Source organism: Dendrobates tinctorius, unplaced genomic scaffold (assembly GCF_039654945.1).
Source record: "Dendrobates tinctorius isolate UK_male_01 unplaced genomic scaffold, ASM3965494v1 ptg000043l, whole genome shotgun sequence".
Classification (NCBI taxonomy): domain Eukaryota; kingdom Metazoa; phylum Chordata; class Amphibia; order Anura; family Dendrobatidae; genus Dendrobates; species Dendrobates tinctorius.
In genome coordinates, this window is record NW_027361711.1 from 26,829,394 (window position 1) to 26,835,393 (window position 6,000).

General features: G+C 48.2%; 1 long non-coding RNA gene across 1 annotated transcript in view; it reads right to left on the minus strand.

The window, feature by feature from the left end:
- LOC141089027 (uncharacterized) overlaps positions 1 to 5,709 on the minus strand; it is a 36,096-nt gene extending 30,387 nt beyond the window's left edge. The window contains exon 1 of the long non-coding RNA XR_012232148.1: positions 5,347 to 5,709. This is a non-coding gene — a long non-coding RNA (uncharacterized lncRNA). The remainder of the gene's footprint in view (positions 1 to 5,346) is intronic.
- Positions 5,710 to 6,000: the final 291 nt, after the last annotated feature.

Here is a 6,000-nt window from a genome sequence, read left to right on the forward strand (position 1 = left end):
CTGTGTGTGTGTAATAATGGGGTACATGGAGGTGCAGGCTATGCGGTTGTAGACTGTGTGTTTGATAAAGAAATGCATAGGATGAAGGCTATGTATTATAGGGAGTATGTGTGGGTGCATACTGTGTGTATGACAGAGGTTACATGTAGGTGCAGGCTGTGTGTGTAATAAAGGGGTGCATGGGAGTGTAGACTGTGTGCATGATAATGAGGGGAAAGTGTGTGTGAGTGTGTGTGATAAAGGAGCCATCTTAGATTTCAGAAAGTGAAGTGTTTTCCAAGGTAGTAAGCAACAGGAGCAACTAAAGGAAGAAGCTGGAGAAGATTAGTGCACTGATGACAGGTAATGGGAATAGTGGTACTTGAGGGATGCAGTGTGGGTTAAGAGATTGTATGTCAGGTACACAGGGTGCAGGCTGAATGTGGGCAACACAGAGTTTAGAATGTGTTTCAAAAGGGTTTAAATGGGGATGCAGGCTGTGTGTGATATAGGGGTAAATGGGGGTAGAGGCTGTGAGTTTAATGAGGTACATTCAAGCCGTGGCTATGTACTGTATGTGATGGGGTGGAGGGTTTGTGTGTGAGATCATGGGTGATATTTGGGTGTAGGCTGTGTGTCATATAAGGTACATGGGAGTGAAAATGTGTGTCTGTCTGTGATAGGGGTTACATGCAGGGATGGGATTCAGCGGGTTCTCCCCGGTTCGGTGGAACCGGTTGTTAAAAAAGCAGCCAGTTCCCCGAATCGGGGAGATTCACAGCCGCGATCCGGTACTTTGATGTTCCTGCAGCAGCCGACAAGGAGCAGGAGCAGAGGAGGACTCTTGCTCTGCTTCCTAGTCCCGCCCGCCGTGCCGGATACCGCGCACTGATACGTGCAGCCGGCCAGCCGCAGGGACTGAGTACACCCCGCCGGACCCCAGCGGCCCCCCACGCACTGATACTAACCAGGACGAACCGCGCGCCGCTACCCAGTGTGAGCTGCGCGTGGTCTGTGGCCTGCCTTCCTAGTCACCCCGGGCCCGGCCTGCCATCTTCATCATCCTGGACTGGTCACACCGGTGCTGCTGTGTCAGGTCAGTATGTGCTGCTGCTGCCTAATGGGGACCTGCTGTGCTGCCTAATGGGGACATGTGCTGGCTGAATATTGGGGACCTGTCCTGCCTAATGGGGACCTGTCCTGCCTAATGGGGACATGTGCTGCATATTGGGGACATGTGCTGCCTAATGGGGACGTGTGCTGCCTAATGGGGACGTGTGCTGCCTAATGGGGACATGTGCTGAATATTGGGGACGTGTGCTGCATATTGGGGACGTGTGCTGCATATTGGGGACGTGTGCTGCCTAATGGGGACGTGTGCTGCCTAATGGGGATGTGTGCTGCCTAATGGGGACGTGTGCTGCCTAATGGGGACGTGTGCTGCCTAATGGGGACGTGTGCTGCCTAATGGGGACGTGTGCTGCCTAATGGGGATGTGTGCTGCATATTGGGGACCTGTGCTGCCTAATGGGGACGTGTGCTGCCTATTGGGGACGTGTGCTGCCTAATGGGGACGTGTGCTGCCTAATGGGGACGTGTGCTGCCTAATGGGGACGTGTGCTGCCTATTGGGGACGTGTGCTGCCTAATGGGGACGTGTGCTGCCTAATGGGGACATGTGCTGCCTATTGGGGACGTGTGCTGCCTAATGGGGACGTGTGCTGCCTAATGGGGACGTGTGCTGCCTAATGGGGACCTGTGCTGCCTAATGGGGACCTGTGCTGTCTAATGGGGACCTGTGCTGCCTAATGGGGACCTGTGCTGCCTAATGGGGATGTGTGCTGCCTAATGGGGATGTGTGCTGCATATTGGGGACCTGTGCTGCCTAATGGGGATGTGTGCTGCATATTGGTGACCTGTGCTGCCTATTGGGGACGTGTGCTGCCTATTGGGGACCTGTGCTGCCTATTGGGGACCTGTGCTGCCTATTGGGGACCTGTGCTGCCTATTGGGGACCTGTGCTGCCTAATAGGGACCTATGCTGTCTATTAGGGACCTATGCTGTCTATTAGGGACCTGTGCCTGCCTTTTGGGGACCTGTGCTGCCTATTTGGGAACAATGCTGCCTATTAGGGACCTATGCTGTCTATTGGGGACCTGTGCTGCCTATTGTGGACCTGTGCTGCCTTTTTGGGACCTGTGCACTGTTCTGAACTCATTCCAATTTATTTTTTTTTTTTTAACTGTTTGACTGCGCCCCTACTTGTATATGTTTGAGGAAAAGGTGCGTGTAAATGGGTGTGGCTTAAAAATGGGTGTGGCTTAAAATGGGTGTGGCTTAAAATGGGTGTGGCTTTCCTACACACAAACACAGAACCTGTTGTTAAAAATTTGAATCCCACCACTGGTTACATGTGAGTGCCGACTGTGTGTGTGTGTGCGTGTGTCATAAATGATACGTGGGAGTGAAGATTCTGTGCTGTATAGTGAGGGAAAAGGTGATTCAGGGTGTGTCTGTTTGATAGAGTGCCACAAAGAAGGAGCCATCCTAGAAAGTTCAGAGAGTGAAGTGTTTTTCCAGGCAAGAAGCAACAGCAGCAACTAAAATTATAAGCTGAAGAGGATGATGGCACTGGTGAAAGGTAATGAGGGAACAACTGTACCTGGGGAGCGAAGTGTGTGTTAGGAGAGTACAGGAGGCTGCAGGCTGTATGTGAGGCAGGGCCGGCTCCAAGTTTTTGTGGGCCCCGGGCGAAAGAGTCTCAGTGGGCCCCTTTAACACATGCCACGAATAATGATGCACAGATACGGTGGAGAAATACAGGGGTACAACACAGGGCCCATCCTGCCCCCTCATCCTTCACACATGCAGACATGCAAAAACAATACGCAGACATGTGCACACACAGTAGGCAGACATGCACACACGCAGTATGCAGGTATGTTTACATGGTGCTCAGCCATGCGCACACACACGCAGACATGCACACACATACAGTACACATACATCTATACATGGTACACAGATATGCGCACACATGCAGACATGCACATATACACATGGTATGCAGATATGCGTACATACAATATGCAGACACGCACCTAAACAGATACACAGATACGAACATATACAGGCATACGTACATATACGTATTAATTCACAAAAACACATATAAACAGACATAAATATATAAACAGTGGTGTGTTATTTGTATGTGTTAAAAAATAAGGTGAGTGTGTGATAGAATGCCTCAAAGGATGTGAAGACATGAGAGAAGTTATGCGCTAGTTAGTGGAGCTGAAGATAGGAACTTTTAGTGTCGACTGTGGGGGAGTCATGTTCAGCATAGAAGCTAAGTACACTGCATGGGAGGCAGGATACATAAATAGGGACTTTGATAATACCAATTTTGTCCCATTTCTATTTCACTACCTTAAAGGGAGCCTGTCACCTGTTTTGGCCGCTACCAGTTATGGCCACCACCTTTCAGGGCTTATCCACAGCATTCTTTAATGCTGTAGATAAGCCCCGGGTCCGACCTGAAAGATAAGAAAAATAAGTTTTATTATACTCACCCGAGGGGGCGGTCTGATGCGGTCCGGTCAGATGGATGTCGCAGGTCCGGGTCCGGCGCCTCCCACCTTCTTGCGACGTCGCCCTCCTGCTTGTTTCCTCTCTGCCAGCATCGCACTTCTGTGCAGGCATACTTCCCTGCCCTGTTGAGGGCAGAGCAAAGTACTGCAGTGCACAGGCTCTGGGAAAGGTCAGAGAGGCCCAGCGCCTGCGCACTGCAGTGCTTTGATCTTCCCTCAACAGAGCAGAAAAGTACACCTGCGCAGAAGTGTGATGCCAGGAGCAGTGAAGCAAGCAGGAGGACGGCAATGCAAGTAGATGGGAGGCACTGGACCTAGACCTGCGACACCCATCGGACCGGACTGCATCAGTCCTCCCCCCCCAGTGAGTATAATAAAACATATTTTTCTTATCTTGCAGGTCGGACTGGAGGCTTATCTATGACATTATTGAATGCTGTAGATAATCCATGCAAGGCAGCGGCTGCATCTTATACCGGCCGAAAGCGGTGACAGGTGCGCTTTAAATAAATGAGTCACACTTCAAATAAATCAATGTTTACAATGAAAAATTACCTAGTTGTGAATTTCACCATGGTAATAAATGAAGTGCCAATTACTTTACAAAACAACATATTTTATTAATATAATTAATTATAAATCAAGCTAAAAATAGAAGGGTGCTGAAAAAGAAGATAAAAAGGAACATGATATTCAATGCGATGAAGTTAGACCCATACAAACAGATATTCAATTGCAATTATTATTAAGAGATGAATTAGAATTTTTTAAGATCCTTTGATATAAGGTATAATATTAAACCAAATGAGACATCAGGATTACCTGATTTACCTGAATCCTGATGTCTCAATAGGTGACAGCTCCTCTGCTCCTGTACCGGCGGTGCGGCTCACAGCAATTGCATTCGCGTATGATAGATGCCAATGCAATTGACTGCAATGAGGGAGCGAGGGCCTAGACACAGGACAGAGAGGGGTGAGTGGTGTCAGTGACTTACATTGCTCACTTCCGTGCCTGCACCTCCCTAGTGTAGGCAGGAGATAACACCCTAGACAGGTGTCTACCCAATATAGACGCATCTATATTACAAATCCATGGGCTTGATGTCACTGGACAATACAAAGATGACATCAACCCCACAAGTATGAACCCCACTTGCCACCGCCACAGGGCAAGTGGGAAGAGTCAGGCAAAGCACCCTAATTAGTATATCAAATAGATGCACCCTTTCTGGGCTCCTATTTTTAGGCTGAGGGTGTACAATATTCATGACTCCTTACAAGTCTGAGAATACCAGCCCCCAGCTGTCTGCTTTAGCTTGGCTGGTTCTATAAAAAAATGGGGGGGATCCCAGGCAATTTTTTAAATTATTTATATAAATAAGTTAATAAAATTGCATGGGGACCCCTCTATTCTTGATAACCAGACATCTTAAAGCTGACACCTGATGGTTGCAGCCCGCAGCAGTCAATTTTTCCTGGTTGGGTATCAAAAATATAGGGAAACCCACAATGTTTTCTTTTTCACTACTCTGATCTCCCGCCCAGCATTTGCCAATCACAGTAATGCCGCAGCCTTCTTGGTTGTGGGCGGCATTACTATGATTCTCTGTGTCATATGGTATACAGTCTATCTAGAGTCTAACGCATGGGTATAATAAGACACATGAGACATAAGCTTCTTAAGCATTTCTTGTATTACTTCATACAAGTAGTGCAGTAGCAGGATAGTTGCAGAGTTAGGAAAACAACCAACGATATTCAGAGTCCATTACTTTCCTGTCAGAAGTAGCTGGCAAGCAGAAGGGTTCTGTGTCCACAAATGGTTCCAAGCAGAGGAGATCCAGGCTTCACAGACCAAGTCACAAACTGGGAAAAGAGCTGATTCAGGAGCACAGGTGAATCAGCTGGAGCTGATTAAAAGGACAATTGGCAGGAAACAGGGCAGGGACATCATAGCTGAGTACTCCATGTTTTTTGAGGGCAAAGTCACTGCACATGCCAGGAAACAAGATGGCCAACGACAAGCTGAGGACTCCATATTGGTTGAGGGCAAAAGTCAATGCACAGTCCAGGAAACAAGATGGCCGACACACTAAATGCGAAGATAACGGATCTAGCATAAAAGTCCGAAAACATTACACTCTGGCCGCCCAGCATCATAGGCTATGAGTCATCATAGCCTGGCTCTATCTAAGCCATGCCGCCGCCATTTTCTGCACATTGCATGCAGAACACAGCTAATGTAGGGAGAGTGTAAGCAGCTGCTAGGGAGAGTTGTGTTTGTTTCTGCAAATCATCCTGAAATCCTCTGTAAAACCCAAAAGCTCTTTTCAGAGCTGAAAGTATAAGGTCAGGGACTGAGTAGTGACATTTTTCCCAGCTATTTTTGGGGTGTCATTTACCCCTACAGGGCAGTTTTTTTGTGC